The sequence below is a fragment of the Manis javanica genome, chromosome 12 (genome assembly GCF_040802235.1).
Source record: "Manis javanica isolate MJ-LG chromosome 12, MJ_LKY, whole genome shotgun sequence".
Classification (NCBI taxonomy): Eukaryota; Metazoa; Chordata; class Mammalia; order Pholidota; family Manidae; genus Manis; species Manis javanica.
The window spans coordinates 84,847,502-84,864,760 of record NC_133167.1 but is presented as its reverse complement, the minus strand read 5'-3'; the positions used below and the strand labels follow the sequence as shown (position 1 = coordinate 84,864,760).

General features: G+C 49.1%; 1 protein-coding gene across 1 annotated transcript in view; it reads left to right on the top strand.

Annotated features, from left to right (window-relative positions):
* The window catches only part of LOC118968766 (contactin-associated protein-like 3), a 191,894-nt gene extending 179,110 nt beyond the window's left edge, over positions 1 to 12,784 (top strand). The window contains exon 9 of the mRNA XM_073218949.1: positions 12,458 to 12,784. The gene's annotated coding sequence lies outside the window, so the exon portion shown is untranslated. The remainder of the gene's footprint in view (positions 1 to 12,457) is intronic.
* Positions 12,785 to 17,259: the final 4,475 nt, after the last annotated feature.

Here is a 17,259-nt window from a genome sequence, read left to right as displayed (position 1 = left end):
TGCCCCACTGAAAAAAATTGTTTTACCCCTATGATCAGCAGTACGTCCCTCCTGTTGACAAACTCAGCCTACACATGGGATCTCAGTCCAGTCTGTAGGGTCTTGGTGGTGTGAACAGGGAACCAGGCCCACCAGATAGTCCCCAAAACCTCCAGGATGAAAGGCAAGGATCGAAGCAAATGAGCAAATCAAGTGGATAGAACTCATAATGTAGGAGGCAGAAGAAGCACTGCAACTATAAACTTCAGAGAGGTAGGAAAATATATCAATGCATGGAACAAAGACATGGTTCTTCACTGAACTACCAGACAATAATAAAGAACTCTTGGAAATGCAGAAGAGGAAATTACTGAAAATCTACAAAGTTGAAAGACAAAATGTGAGAAATCTAGAAAGATGAACAAAAATACAGAAAACTGGACAAAGAAGAGAAAATCAGAGGGTTGAAACATGACATACAACATGGAGCAGGATTTACAGAAGAAGAAAACAGATGGGAGAGGATATGATCAAAGATATAATGGAAAATTCTTCATAGAATAAAAGAAGTATGACATAAGAGTGTATGTCCCTACCCAGCGCAGTGAGCAGAAAAAGACTCATTCAGCAACAAAGGCAAAATCCTGACTCTGCTACAGATCGGGCCAGGACGCAGGCTAGCATAGAACTTACCAGAAGCACTGGAAATCCTGACTCTGCTACCGATGGGGCCAGGACGTGGGCTAGCAGAGAACTTATCAGAAGCGCTGGAAGTTTGAAGATAATGGGAGCATCTTGACAATTCCAAGGGAAAGTGGTTCTCAAATTAGAGTTCTGTGCTTAGCCAAATTATTGGTCAGGTGTGATGGAAGAACAAAAGCAGTGTCCTACATAAGGGGCAGAGGTATCTCAGGTCATCATTTAAGGTCCTAAACACCTTTATTAGGATGCTGCTTGGTATGCATGCATTATTGACTTAATGGTGTATTTAAAAATATCCTAAAAGTTAGCACCTTAAAAGAACATTCTCACCTACACAATTCTGTGAGAGTTCAGGATTCTGGGGTGGGTTTGCACGCATGATTTCAGGCTCTTGGAGAAGGTCACACTCTCAGCCTGGGCTGCAGTCACCTGAAGGGACTCTATCACCTGCTTCAAGCTCCATGCAGCTGTTGACAGGAACTTCCAGCCTTTTATCCTTTGACGTCCAATAGGGCTGCACAGACAGCATGTCAGTTGTCTTTCCCCAGAGACAGGGTGAGAAAGGCAGGGAGGAAGGACAAGAAAGGGACGGAGGGAGAGAGATACACAAAAATAGAGAGTGCCCAAGACAGAAATCAGAATCTTTTAGAACCTAAACTCAGCAGGGACACCTGGTGCAATGTTTGGTGGGAGGAAATTAAACAGTGTTATGCATAGAAGGCAGGGGGCTTCCTAGAGCCCCCCTGCCACAGTGTGCATCACCCAAAGACATGTATAAAAAGGAAAGACAGAGTATCCAGGACACTGTTTCCCACTGCAGATCAGGTCACATAACCACAGGATAACGGCGATGCAGAAGTCCCCAGGAGCAGCCAGTCTAGTCCGGTGGCCCTCAGCTGGCAGCATGGTCCCCCACCCTACCGCAGGGGACAGTTGGCAACCTCTGGAGACATTTTTTGTTATCAAGATAAAAAGTGCTACTTTTAAGTAGTGGATAGAAGCTAGGGATGCTGCTAAACATCCCAGGGACCCCGGGCCGCTCCCCCTGCCCACACACAGACACACAGAATAATCTGGCCCAGAATGTCAGTCGGGTTGAGGTTGAGAAAACCTGGCTTAGGAGGCAGCACACTGACAAGGGGTAGATGCCTGAAAAGGGGGGTGTTTACAAGGGACACGGCAATATAGTCTTGGGAAACCATCCTCACCAGGACTGCCCTGCACTCATGTCAGAGGCACAGGGCGGGTGGCCATGTGTGATGGGGTCCCAGGAAGGTAATCCTTCACCTGTCACTGTGGGGAGGCAAAGCAGAATACCTACACTTGATAAATTAGGAAACAGCAACATATTTAATAAAGCTGAAGGGAAATGACAGAAAGACTAAAAGGACTCGCTAGATGTAATGCACGTGAGGAGGAGGGTCCTGGCGGGGAGGCTCCCAGTGGGGGGGAGTTGCTTTCTCCTGTTAAGTTTTTCTATAGTATTTGACTTTCAAAATGTATTGTTTTTAAAAAAAATAATTAAGCACATGAAATAAGTCCACTGTTTGAATACACAGTAGAAAATGTATGATTCTTTTAGAAAACTCACTCCTCCCCCACCAGTGAGCTCACACAAGCAGGTGAAGGATGTTCGCCGAAGCACATTAGGGGATCGTGTCAAGTCGCACACCTCCCCAGTGTCCGTGTCCTTGGGCAGTGTATCGAGTCCCTCCATGAATGAATGGAGAAATGAGTGGATGAAACAGTTTAGTTGGGAATATTCAATATAACAAACAGATATTCTACTCCCTCAGCACTTTGGCGCACTTAATTCAAACAGTCCGTGTGGAGTCCGCCCGGACACGGCACCGCTGGCAGGTCTGCCCGGCCTGGGCCCCGTGGCCTGTCACACTGCTGGCTGCTGCCACTCAGCCCTCCATCAGGCACTGCATCCTCAGCCTGCTGGCTTTCTCAGGGCACTTCTGGCTCTTCCGGGGGAAAGATACACCCGCCCTAAGGTGCATCACCCATTCCCATGACTGCACTTGGTGACTAGGTAGACCTGTGCTGCCTTAAGGAACGTGTCCTATGTGAGGGGACAGCTTCACTTCACTCCACATCTCAGACTGGCCTCAAGCTTCATACACACACACACACACACACACACTCACATCTCACATACATACACACTCACACACATGCTCTCACACACTCACATACACACAAATCACACACACAGTCACACACATACACCATGCTCACACACTCTCACAGTCACACACTCACATACACACACATACACGTCACACACACACACACACTCACTCACACAAACACACACACATACACACTCTCACAGTCACCCACACATACACACTGACACACACTGTCTCACACACATTCACTCACACACATACACACTCACTCTCACACATATACACTCACACTCACACATACATACACACTCACACACACACACACACACTCAGAGCCAGATCCTCCCTTGCTTGGGTCCTCCTCACCCAGAGCAGGACTCTGTGCCCACCCAGATGCCCACATCAGAAGCATGTGTCAGTGCATCTCCCTGACCTTCCAGGGTCCATCTGTCCCCTGATTTCATCAGGCCTCCTTCCCCTGCATCGCATCCTCTCCCTCCATCTCTGCTGTCTGTCCAAATGTTTATGCGCTCAGGGCAGTTCTTTGTCCTGGACATCTGACTCTCAGCAGATTAGTTCAATGGCGCCCAATATTCTCCTGACCTCCCGGCCTGTGCCCTTTAACTCATTCTCCCTTCTGACCAGGGCCATCTTTATAGAATTCAAATGCATTCAAATACATTCTTTAATACATTCCTGTATTTGAATTTTCCAATAGCTCCCATGGCTCTTGGGCTAATTTCCAAATTCTCTTCAATCCTGGTTGCTTGCTTCCCTGTGAAGCTTCAGTGCTTATTCACACACCCACTGTCCCTCATCATGTTCAGACTGTTGAACACGTCACTTATCTCTGGCGCTCTGTGCGTTTTGTTACCCTGGCTTGAAACATTCTTTCCCTTCCTACCATCACTTCTTCCCCTCCCAGTGGGTGCCTGCGGCAGCCTATGCAGAAGTGGTCCCAGTCTGTGCCGGCCTGGTGGGCGCTGTGACGCTGATTTGGAGACTCAGCACTGGTCTAGCGCCATCTGGGGGCCCAGTGTCTACGCATGATAAATACTCCACCATTATAGACAACATTTTCTAGTGAAATTGCTTAGAAGCTTTTAACAGCAACAGGACATTTTTTTTTTAAGCAAAAGAACGTTTTTAGAAGCATATTCTAGTGGTTCATCCTTAAAAGAGTTAGTTCACTGTCATATCTTTGTGTTGCACTAAGGCACAGCTAAGAATCAGGGAGAAGAAATTAAAGTGGATAACAACTTAACAGCATGGAAGCTAACATGAGAAACTTTAAGAAGTAGCATATAATAAAAATGGATTGCTCTTATCCTCTTATCTCTAATGTTGATAGGCATTTTACCCTCAAATTTTTTTTAGAGTCTGAGGAAAAATATCTTCAAAGACAGGCAATCTGAAACTGATAAATCACTGCATTTAAAAAACTGAAGGAAAAAAATGTTACCAAGTCATCAGCTCCATAAAGGAAACCTGCTGGGTGTCAGCTGTTTGCGTTGCTATCCTGAGACGGGGCCTCTAAAAAGACAAATGAGAGTAAAGATGAAAGCCCAGCAATGGGAATCAGAGAAACAGCGCACGCAAATCCCCTGGCAAGGTCCCGCCCTCCAGCTCCCTGTAGCAATCGCTGAGTAAGCCTGGGCGACCTGTACCATAGGCCCCGATGTTCGTCAGGCTGTTCGATAAATTGGCAATGAAGGGCCAAAATCCATGCAAGGTGGGAGATAAATTAGCACCCTGCCAAAGGTACTGAAGAAAAATGCACTAGTTTCATAGTGGAAATATTTTTTGATATAGTAATAATCCCCCATAATCTCTCTGCAGCTCTAAATAACAGCCGGTCTTCGTGCCAGCAGTTTAATTTTCTTGGCTGCCCTTGTCAAGGGCATCTGGAATACCATTTTGTGCTCAAAGCTATAGCCTCTGTCATGCTGACGCTGGACAAAGGCAATAAATCAAGGACAGAGTGAAAAGGAATAGAAATGGGCTCTCGGGAACTCACCTCCCTGAGGGAGCAAGCTTCCTCCCAGTGCCAGTGGGCGGGTGGCCGCAGCCGTGTCTGCCTGGGAGGTGACGGCGCGGGGATGGCACTGACTCGGGTCTGCACCGCACCCTGCTCGGCACAGCTCCAAGGTGTGTCCATGGGAAACACATGACGCAAATGGCATTGTGAAGATATACAACCCCAGTTTTCTTTTCTTTTTTTCCTTTTCTCCCCTAAGATGGTTCTTCCCAGGAAACTGTCCTGAAATGTCCAACCTCAGCTTCTTCCCCTTGTTCCCCAGTCAACCGATGACTTTTTAAAGGTTTATGCATTTAAAATGATTAAAACTTGCCTAACAAACTTCATCATCTCTGTTTGCCAAAGTGGTTGTTGCTGAAAATGGATCACGGAGGCAGTGGGATGGGGAGTGTGCAGGGAGTTTATTCAGCCTTCAGCAAAATGAGGAACACAAATCCCTGTTCCTGGGAAGCCAGAGAGCTGGTCCCTGCCCTGGCGGCCCTCTGCCGAGGGACTCCTTCCCACCGACTCCGTGGGCTGAAGGAGCGCACGCTCTCACCACACGGTTTCCGGGGTCCAGGAGTCCAAGCACTCGCTCAGCGTCTACACCTTCTGCTCAAGGTGTCCAGAGGGCAGTGGTCTTCTCAGGGCCCCACTGGGGAAGGATCAGCTTCTGAGCTGCCTCGGCTTGGTGGCTGAACTTAGTGCCTCCTGGTTTTAGAACTGAGGTCTGGGTTCTTGCTGGCAGTCCACCAAGTACTGCTGTCAGCCCCTGACAGCGGCCCATCCTTCCTGGCCACATGGGACCCTCCACAGGCCGCACAGCTTACTCCTTCAGACGAGCAGGAGAGCACCCACAGGTGTCTGCTGGATCAATCCGAACCTGCAGTTACAGGAGTGCCAGCCCATCACCTTCACCACGTTCTGTTTGTTAGAAATGAGTGGCAGGTGTCCCTGCCCTCCAGGATGGGGGCTGTGTATACAGGGCATGAACTTGAAGCCCAGCCTAGAGGCTCCTGCTGCATTTCTGGTGGTTCTTGGTCATGAGAAACTTGGCCCTCGTACACATCCACTCAGTGCACAAGAACAAGTGGTTCACATACACATAAAACAAAGGGAAACATCCCACAAACTTGAGACCAGACATAGAAAGTGTATTCTCCATAATTTCAATTTTTATAAATTTCAAAAACATGCAAAATGGAGCAATGCTATTAGAAATCTTAACAGTGATTACCATAAATAGGGGGTCACTAGATATGGGGGAGTGACATTACAGAGACGTGAGGGAGCCCCTGAAATACCATCTCCTAAGCTAGGTATATTCCATTTGTGAAGATGTGTGGAGCATGATGCCGTATGAAACACGGCTAAGTGTCTACACACAGCACAGTTATATGTTATACTTCAAAACAAGCTAAAACAGAACCAAACAGAAGTCCTTGGTGACCTTGGTCTACTCACTTAATGTCTGTGGGCCTCAGTTTTCTGATCCTGACTGTGAGGTTGGCCTTGATGATTTTTAAGGCCTTCTGAGTAGTGTAGTTACAGTTGTATGAAAGATTGAGGGGCTATAAACTCACTGGATGATTGTGAAGTGCACAGAATTCCTATTGTCTCAAATACGGTTCTTTTACTGCAGGAAAACACCATTCAGTGTACACATACTTCCACTTACAAAGTATTGGCCTTGGAACGAAAACTAATCCCAACGATTTTGTGTTTTCCTTAAAGTCTCTCTTTTAGCTCAGGAAATACCTGTGGCCCTTCGATTGGGCACTTTCTTCAGAGCTGGCATAGTTAGCTATAGTGGGTGTAGGCAGCATGGCGAGGGTGGGGCATGGACCACGGGAGGTCCCTCTTGTGGGGACAGGCATAATGGGGGTGCCTTGTAGGGAACTTAAAAGAATAATGCAGCTGCGTGGAAACCCATCTGTTTGCACTGGCACACTGCCCCTGCCATGCCAGGGGATGCCACTGATCCCACATGACTCTCACCTCCAGGGACCACCCCTCCCCACCCCCAGCTGGGTGGGCTACTGCCAGGAATCAACGCTAAGTGCTGTGCTGCAGGAATAGCTGAGGCACGACTCTCTGTGATGAAAACTGGGGCCAAACAGCTGAGCAGATGCTATGCACCCAGTCAGAACTGATCTACTCCAAAGCCCCTTTGCAAAGGGGGGTCTGGATTTTCAAACAGGGCAGGACGCTCACTGTGTGGCATCCCCATTTGTCCCTGGGCTTCCTCCTCCAAACCCCACTGACCAGCCATGACCTCTGAGGTGTTAGGTGCCTGGCTCCCCAAGATGCGTAAATTAAAATTAACGTGAACTCATGTAGTGCATTTTCACTTTGACCATTCCCTCATAATTCCCTATCTGTGGCTGCAGAAGAGATTCGGAGTCAAACACTGCTGACCACTTGCACCCCTCCTGGCTCATCCATGCTCTCCACACCTCCCGTCTGCTCAGCCACCGTGGCCACCTTACTGTCCTTCCTCCCGGCTCTTCCCTGCGGCAGCCCGTCCTCCACACCGTGCCCAAAGAGGCCTCCCCCACACCGGGAGGCTGGGCCCGCTCAGCAGAGCTGTGGTTCTCTGGTTACGCCGAAGGGACCCAGGCTCCTCCCTGGAGGCTGCAGGTCATTCACCCTCTGGCCCCGGCTCCATCCTTGACTCCTCACCTTGTCTCCCAGGCCTGCCCACCTGCTCTTCAGGGTCCCTGGAGGGTGCCCATAGGCTGAAGCCTCAGGCTTCACGTTAACCTTCGCTCAGCCTGCAGCCCTCTCTCACCGGATGCCAAGTGGCTGTTCACTGAGGCCGCATGCAGATGCTGCCTTCTCTTGAGAGTCCTCCCCTGACCCTGGGAACGAGGGGTGCACATACCTGGCTCTACCCCAGACCCACTGCCTCCTGACTTCTGCGGACAGGGCTGCGGGTCCTGCGTTCTAACCTGTGACCCAGGGATGGTGGAATGTGCTGAACTTTGAGTACTCAAGGTTTGGGGCTCCAGGACCCTGTGGCCACGCAGAAGGGGTCCAGGGCTCATTCGCCCGGCTCCTGCTCCTCCAAGTGTCGTCCGCAGACAAGCGGTGTCTGTGCAGGGGCCTTGTGAGAGACGAGGGCTCGCAGGCCCCCTCCAGACCTACTGATTCCTTCTGACGTTCTGGGTTTTCTTCTCCTTGGGGAAGACCTGGCTTCTGTCTTATCACCCAGTCATCCAGTCTGTGACAGGTGACTGTCCACCTGACTTTCAGTTATGCCTTTACCCTCATGATCACTGGTTCTACGCTCTGTAGCCTCAGGGTGAGCCCTGACTCATCTCCCTGGCTGATCTGGTTCTCAGAACCTTAGCCTAAGTACAGCTTCCAGGCCTGTCCCTGCTAGGGTGCTGTGGGGCTGGGAGAGGGGATCTTGCTATGAGAGCCTCTGAGACTCCTGATTTGTATTTTTCTAGTGAAGTCCTTCGCCTTTCGTTTTTGCCTTGTCCTACTTAACTCTTCTCCTCATCCTTTGAGAGCAGCGTTATGAGCAATTCAACTGATCTATTAAGCAAGCAATTATGTTATTGTGTATTTAGACACAAATAATCTCAACAAGGAACATGACTGACTTTGCATGAATTGTTCATGAATGTTCATGTAACATTATGTGATTTGCAGCCCCTTTCCGGCTAGATGCATTATTGCCATTTTGAAACATATGTATTTGTGTTTCCAGAAGTTATTTAGTTTTTGCTTTAGACAAGGCTGCTGACAATGAAATCACAGGAACAACACAGATCAACAACTCGAACGATTTCTAGGCTGAGTCATTTCACTCCATATATGTGATATTTATACAGCCAATGTAAATGTGTTTACTCACTTCTAGAGATTTGCTAAAAGTATTAGCTTGTATGGGCAACTTGTGGGATATTCTGTTAGATTGTGCTTGTTTACCCTGCTGAGAAATTTTAAATTAAAACTAGGTCTCTGGCAGAAATTGAGCTAGGTGTATTTTAGGTGAGAACTTGAGGTAATCTTGAGTAATAGGTTGAAATTCACTGAGCCCAAACTGTACCTGTGTGCCCAACACGGTGCTGAAATGTGTGGGTACAGGGCAGGTGGGCATGGAGCACTCTTTCTGTCCTTGAGGAGCCCATGGTCTTGCAGAATGAAAATAACTCAGAGAAAGAAAATGCAATCATTTATTATAGTTACTGCCCTAATTAGTGCAATCAATACTTTATCACCAGTACAGGGAAACTTCTGACAGTAGGAAGGGGTGTTAATTATAACCTCACCACTGTAACTGTGTCATTCAGGGCTGTCCTGGCATGCCAGTCACATGGCCACCTAGACACAATGGGCAGGCTCTGTGGGGTAAGCTTGGAAACACCCATTCTTGGAGGACGATTGGGGGCCCAGGGCCTGGGACAGCAGATGAGGCGCTAAAGGAGCCAGCTCTCATCAGGGCCACACGGGTCTCTGGAGGCCTCTGGCTGCCTGCTTAGGAGCTGCTGTGCTGGGTGTGGGCACCCCTTTCTAAAGCAGTTCCATTATCAGATGCTCAGTGTCCCAGACCCACCAGCAGCCCCTGCAGCTCCCATCACCACTGCACCCACTCCACCTTGACAAAGGCCTTCACCACGCTAACATGTCCTGTTGATGAAATGCAGGAATTGCCAAATAAGAGTCACAAGGGTCTGGGTTGTAACTCTGAATTCACTGCAAACTAGTCCTGCTTTTTGCAAGTCAGTGAACCTCCCCATGTCCACAAGCGTCCTCGCTCGCATTGCTCTTTGCTGCCCCCATCAGAGAAGAGAAGCAAGTGGATAGAAATGGGGGCTTAGGGACGAATCCCAGCTCTGCCACTTACTGGGTGACCTTGGGTAAATCCCTGGACACGTCTGAAGCCGGACCCCCATTGTCCAGCAGAGCCGAAGAGGACGCTGTGGAGACAGGGGTGATGAGTGCAGCTTGCCCCACGCCCAGCACAGTGGCTCCCGCACGGGGAGGGCCCAGTGACACGGTGACCAGCTGCCCTCGTTACCACCGAGGCTGCTGACTGTGCCGGGCTGGCAATGGGCCACAGGGCCAGTGTGCCTGCACACAGGCGATGGTGGTGCCCTTTCTCAGACTATCTGGGGGTGGTCATTCCTTTTCCTCCATCTTTGTGTGTCACTTTCAGTTTTCTTGCTAAAATGCCAGAAACAGTCTTCTGCTTATCCCTGCTGTGTTCCCAAATGGCAGGTGGCCTGCTTGCTGGACTGAAAGGAAAAGCACAAGGCTGTGATGGCAAGTCTGCCAGGCTGTTTCGTCCATCGTGCCTCATGCATCACCAGCGTATGCAGCAGGGTGCCCGAGGCAGGGCACTTGGGAGTACTGGGGCCTGAGAGGATGGGTGCGTGTCCGTGACTTGAAACAGAGTACAGGCATGGCGACTCTCCTGGCAGCCCCATCAATTAGTGGCTGTCCTGGGAACAGCTGGGAGATGCTTGGCCCTGGCTTGAGAGAGGAAGTGATGAGTGGTGCCTGCCTGGGATGGAGTGTGGAGGGCACAGCCGTGCCTACGGGCGAGCCAGACCTCATCCACAAAGGAACCGCCCACCTGCAGGCTGTCATGCAAGCAGCAGAGCTGGTGCTTCCTTATTAATGTCTCCGCTTTCCGGGAGTTCTTGTATTCCTGGACTTAACAACACACTTTTACAAGATCTCAGAGATGAAACAAAGGTTAACTTCAATTCATGGTGTAATGCTCCTTAGCACCCACCCCTTTTCTTCTTAGAAATAATAGGCTTCTACTTATGCAGACATTATAGTCACTCATATATTCTTAACCATTGTACAAACCAGAGAGGGGCCAGCAAAGAAGATAAATGAAGATATTAATTATTTAAACCACTGATATTTAGAGCTCTTCATAAAAATGCCATGTTCTGCTAATAAGATCTACCTAGTACTCACTTTCACACAGAGCATAGGATATGTTTCTCTTCTTAACCAGAGTTAGGGTAGTAAATGTATACTCTTAAAATCATTGGAAAACAGTAATTTATTTGCCTCCAATAGGAGTTACTTCCTATATTTTTCTAGCCTCCACCAAATACTTGCCTTTGTCCACATTGCACATGCTTCCATGTCATTGTTGATGTGAAATCCATTTAAGCCAACTCTTCTCAGGAAGGACCCCAGAGGTAAGAAGGCGAACCTGTGAGAAGCCGCCACAGCTGTTTGATGCGGACACTAGAAGAGCCGCTTACCCTGTGGTAGAGCAGACAGAGTAAGGACATCAGAGGACCAGAGGCGGAGGGTTCCAGGGTGAAGCAAATCTGTCATAAAGGCTCTTCCTTGCTCTAATGCCAGCCTCTTCCAAACAGGACAGCCTGAGAGATGGAAACGCTTGGCGGAGTTAGGTTCCAGAGTGGCTGCTGGGCAGAGGTCTCCTGTTGTTCTGGAACCTGGGGCGGAGGAGGAGAGGAGCTGTGTTTTCTGCAGAGGACCTGCTGTGCTACCTGTGCTGGGTGCTTCTGGAGTGGGGCCCGGATGGCGATCCATGAGCGATGTGTGGGAGATTTCTCGGTGGACAGGATGCCTAGCTTTCATTAGAACCTCTAAAGTATCTTTAAATGTAGAAACGTAAGAAGGCTCATGAATCTTTCCAAATCACATAGGCTTATTTAATAAAAGACAGTGAATTAAGGGATTTAAATCTCTATTTTGGGTGTACTTGTCTTTTAGTATACTTTGCTATTTTTACATAACCAAAATACTTGCATAATTATGTTAATTTAGCCAACATGTTATTTGCAAATGATAGTTTAAAAAATCTGAATCATTTGGGTTTTGGGACACTTTACCCAGAGGTTATGACTGTATTAAATATTAACTGAAAGAGGTACCTTCATTCAGAAAACTTGATGACCATTTTCCTACCCTGTTCAGAACATTTCCAAAGTATTTGATAGTGTTTTATCTCATCTCCTGAGTTAATAGTCAAGCTAAATATCTTGTGTTAGTTGGCTGGCTATTTCTCAGGGTCATTTCGGGCCCGTTAGGTGTTCAGATTTCTTGATGGAGGAGGCTTAGACTTGGGAGCTGGGGAGGCTGAGGAAACCAAGAAATGTGTGTGGTGGGAGGTGACAAGAGAAGTTGGGGGGATTAGCTGGTGAGCAGAGCTCCAGGTCTGAATCCCAGCCTCTCCCCAGACCCTGGCCCTTCCTTCATGAATGCAGCCAGGTCTCCTGATTCTCTCCTCCCCTGTTTTGCTCCAGGGTTAAATTAACCCCATAGGTTCTCAAAGTGTGTGCTCTGCACCAGCCCAGGTCAGCATCACTTGGGAATTTGCTAGAAATTCAAATTCGGATGCCCCCCGGGGCATACTGGAGACTTTGGGGTGGCGTCCCGCCTAGTAATCCCCTTTAACAAGCCTCCTGGTGATTTCGATATGGGCTCCAGTTTGTACACCCTACCTTAACTGGAAAATGTTTAACAGCCCCTTGTGATAGGATTCACCTGGGCAGGTGGTTAAATGCGTACCTTCCCAGGTCTCTTCCTGAAGACTTGGATTAAGTGGATCTGGAATGAAGCTCTGGAAATATTCCTGTTAATGAGAATCTAAGGGTTTTTTTTTTATCATCAGGAAGCTGTGACACCATCAGACACGGTTCCCTGCATGTCCACAGCTCTGAGTCCGGGCAGGTCCGGGGCGGCTGACGTCCCTGGTCCAGTCATCTCGGAGCAGGCCCATGGGGCACCTCAGCATCTCTCCCAGACCTGGCCCGTCGGCCCGGGAAAGTCACCCACAGTGACCAGGCTGCCCCTCATGCTTCTGGGATAGGCTGGAGCCCCTGGATGGCAGCGCCTCAGTCCTGGGTCTCCCGCAGACGGAGCGGTATCTGAAGACAAAGGGAGGAAGCCCACTTACATCCAGATTTGATTTGCAAATAAAACCGCCACTATTTCAGTATCTGCTTTGTTTAATACACTTTGGTTCTTTATTGCGATTATCCCCTGCGTGTAATGCACCCCTTTGCAAGTGGTCGGGCTGGTGAACACTGACGTGCCTTGTACGCCGTCACCCAGCATCCTCCAGGCGGCCAAACGGTGTGGCCTGTCTCCTGCCTTCCCTGTCGCCGGTCCCAGGTGAAGGGTCTCCCTGCGCAGGTGGCCTCTCGCTGCTGCCTCTAACTGCACTGCTCTGGGTGAGCCATGCCCTGTGTGTTGGGAACGGACGTGTAGAGCAAAATAGTTTCCTCCCCTTATGTCTGATGATGCTCTCCTCATCTCATTTAAAGAAATACTGTGATGAGAAAGGAGGAACACACAGGGCACCTAAAACCGTGCCTGCCGCAGCGCAGGTGGCACAGATACAGGCTCTTCTTAGCCGTGTTTCTGTAGCTGGGGCTGAGAAGGGGCTTCTCTGTACTGAATGTTTGCTTAACAGATGTTCACCAAAGACCCAGTATGTGCCTCGCCCAGAGACTCAGGGATAAAGGAGGATGGGAAGGGAGGCAGCCTGGGCTGCACTCCTGCCTGCAGCCACTCACCCTCCCCAGGCCCACCCTGGTGACAAGTAGAGAGGCCTTGGGGTCTGACTCAGGCAGACTGCAGAATCATTAAGGACTGCTCTGACCTGCCACTAAAGGCATATGTTGGAAGCCCACAGGCTCAGGGTTTGAACTGGGCCGCATGTCATAGACTCTGCACCACTTCTGTCGAAAAGGGGTGAAGCACATCTCAGGAAAGAACGTGGGTTCTGTTCCCATCCATCACACCTGGTCTTGGAGCTGGAAGCTGAGAAGAACTAACTGGAAAGTAACATCTCTAACTTAATATATTGCTGTGTCTGCACGTGGCTGCCCACTGACAGGCCTCGTAGTCCCCACCACCTCCTGCCCATGGCTTAGTTCTCCTTTTCCAGCCTCCACTTCCCTCCGAAATTCCAACCCCCACATATCTTGCTGTTTGTTTACTATCTTGAACTGGCATCCCACATAAATTTTCATAGTTAAAACCTTTTTTCCTGCATTCTAAAATTTCTTTTATCTTTCTATGTTGCCTGCCTTTTTAAAAGCTAATTAATTCCTTCCTTTATCCATTAGATGATATCTATTAACTACCACATGCCAGATGCCTTTGTTATACATGGGACCTGAGCTTCCTGTCAGCGAGGTTTCCACTTAACCTCTTTTGTCTGAACTAGCAGGTATTGTCAGCTATGACAGGCTGTGTGCGGAGTTCTGAAGGTCCTTGGTAAATGCTGGGGAAACACAAATGCAATTACCTTCTATTTTTCTTTCAAGAAAAGCACCGTTGTCTCTTTTTCAACTTTTCTGTAGTTGAACAAATATATTTGACATAGTGAACAAGGAACATTAGTTTTCTTGCTCTGCACAGGTTTTCTGAAGCCCATTATTCTTCCATTTGGCAGTTCAGTAGGCTGTACGTAGAACACGCAGGGGAGAACTGCAAGGACACCAACCTGTTCTGGCTCGAGTCTGGGGCGCTGGGGGTGGCCTGTGGGGATGTGGGAGCTGACAGGTTGAGAGGGATGAGAGAAGGTAGGTTAGTGGTTGGACTCATTGTGTGGACAGGAAGGGGGTCCTTCACAGAGAGGTGACACTGTTGGGCTTGGTGAGGGGAGGCGGCTGCACTGATGACGTGGGATGAGGGGACAATGTTAGTGGAAAGGACAGTCAGGCCTGGAGAATTTGGGGGGCTCTCCTTGAATCAGGTGGCCCCTTTCCACCATCACCTGCCCCCTGGAGCCTGGTATGTGTCCTCTGAGTCAAGATGTTTGCTCCGGTTGTTGATGGTTCACTCCACCCTCACGGGGAGGCGCCCGGGAGAGCAGCCGCCTTGCTGGGCCCCTCGCTGGGGACAGAAGGGGCTGGTAGGTGCTGGGTAAGCGCTCGCTGCCGGAGGGCGCCCCTCACACCACTGTACGCCGCACTGCTGGCTTCAAATCCAGCCTCTCTCGTCTGTAGAAGAAGGGGAACTCTCCCGCTTTTTCTCTAAGGACTGTTACTAACGTTTGCTCCGTTTTTCCCATCTCAGCAGAGAGCAAGGTCTCCTGCCATTTCTCTTACGTGCATATGTAAGGCCTCCATCTTCTCTGAGCAGTTACGCAGAGTGATCAGGCCTGGCACCCTGTGGATGGGAGCGCACAGGTGTGCAAGTGGGGAGCGTGGTGTGTCAGTGTGTTGCCGGGGGAGGTGCTCTTTTTTGTCATTCCCAGTGTGCTGTGCCCTGTGATAAGGACTGAGAAGGATGGGAGGCAGTGCGCTGCACTGCTTTGTCTCCTCTCTGTCCATCTCTGATCAGCAGGTAGACCCCCAGGTTCTTATCTACCTGACGTCTGTGGTGGTGTGCGACGAGTGTAGCATAGGCATTGGGTTCAAACCTCTTGTTATGACTGAGACTTTAGGCAGATTTCCTGAGCTTCATTTTTTTCTCATTTATTACAGGAAATAATAACTACTCCACATTGTTGTCATGTCACAGCCTCTGGCCCAGGGAAGTGTCTGGTTCCTCTGAGGGGTGGGGGAAAGAATCTTAGTCTTGGGGCCCACCTAGGCCACCGCCAGTGCCACCTTACTCCGTCAACAGGGGAATGTCATCCATAAATACAAAGGAACTTCCACTGGGTTGGTCAAACTAGTCAGCCAGTAAACCTCTCTCCCATCCTCTCCTCCAGGTGCATCTTTCAGACACAAACCATCTCCATTTCCAAGACCCACTCTGGTGTAACAAAGAGTACGGGATTCAGAAGGGACTGCATCCTGGACAGGTGGGACTCTGCCAGCAGGCCATGGAGGAGCCCCACCCCTCAGGGCAGACCTCTTTCTGATGAGCTGTGTGCTATTAAACGGGGTCCCGTGGCCGTGGCTTGATGAGTTCGCATTGTGAACAGTGCCTGAACTTGTTCTTGAGCTAGTCACACTATTTGTTAATGATTTTAGAAACGGTTCAGGAAATCATCTCTAATTGACCATCATTTGTATTTTCATTTGTGCCGGTGCCTGAAGCCGGCACTAACTACTCTGTAATCCCAGGACTTGGCAGGCTGCAGGGGGCGACTTTAGGGAAACACAAAGGCCCAGGCTTGTGGGGACCGTTCTGGCCATGCTTGCCTTTCACATCTTTCAGCTTTTTAAAAGATCGTCACCCTATGCTCAACAGATATTTTTTTAAAAATCTATGTCTTCACCTCTTCTGTTAGGTGGCGCACACAGCAGTAGATGCTGAAAACTTACAGATGGGGTTAAACGTGGGGTGGCTCAGTGCCTTGTATGCAGATGTGGGTCTAACCACCTGCATGATCTCATCTGTGGATCAGAGATGGACAGAGAAGAGACAAAAGCAGCCGCCGAGTCCTGTGTGCTGTGGGTCTAAGCACCTGCCCCTGTGCGTAGAATGACACCATGAGAAAAGGTGTCAGAGCTGTAATCCGAGCAGGACTCCTGAAATTATCTTTGTAAATAGCATTTAGGAAAAACAATGAAAGGAAAATCATGGTCCCACAGGGAGTGGCATCCTTAGGGCACATGCTTTGGTTCCCTTACCCACACTTGTATGAAATATTGCCCTCTGTTTATTTTCCAGGCACCTAGTACCTTCCACCCAACCACAGACACGGACTCCATCCTCTTTGGCAAAGCCTCCCTGCCTCTGACACACCATCTCCTCTAATAAAACCTCTTCTTCCTCTTGTCCATGTGGCTAATTTTGTGTTCTTCACGACTTTTGTTCAGGGTTTATCGCCCCTGCAAAGTCTTCCCTGGACCTGATAATCCAGTTTCCTTACCTGGGTGCGTCCTCTTCCGTATTTCTCAGTATTGGGATGGTCTTACTGTTCTGGGCCACTCGGCTAGGCTGAGTATGTTTCTCTTCTCCACCCGGTGTCCACAGTCCCGTTCCAGGCACATCTTGGGTGGGCCGCCCTCCATCCGCATGTGGATCGTATTGTCGGAGGGGCGGCTCTGGCTGAGCCCTACCTGGGCACCTCAGGGAGGTGGGGAAGTGAACTGGGCTCTTTATTAGAGAAGCACTGGCTCTCAGCGGCACTTGGCCAACCAGGGACACGTAGCAAACCGAGGCCCAGGATTTCTGTGCCTTTGCACTGCTTTACTCTCAGTATCTGTGGTCATCAAAACTCAAAAAAAACGTTCAAATACATACAACTAACATTAGCTCCAAATATTTGAAAGTTGTGTCATGATCAAAAAGATACATATTCAAAAGCAGTCAGATCATAAAAAGTAAGTATAAAATTTACAAAGCCCACTTTAGAAAGACTGATTACTACATTGAGTTCTAGTGACTATTGCTTCAAACCCCATAAATTATACGCACAAGAGATGAGAATTTTTAAATGTGAGTGAACTCTAGTGGGATTTCAGAAGAAAGGGAAATCAGTCTTTAGTAGTTCATTTTAACACC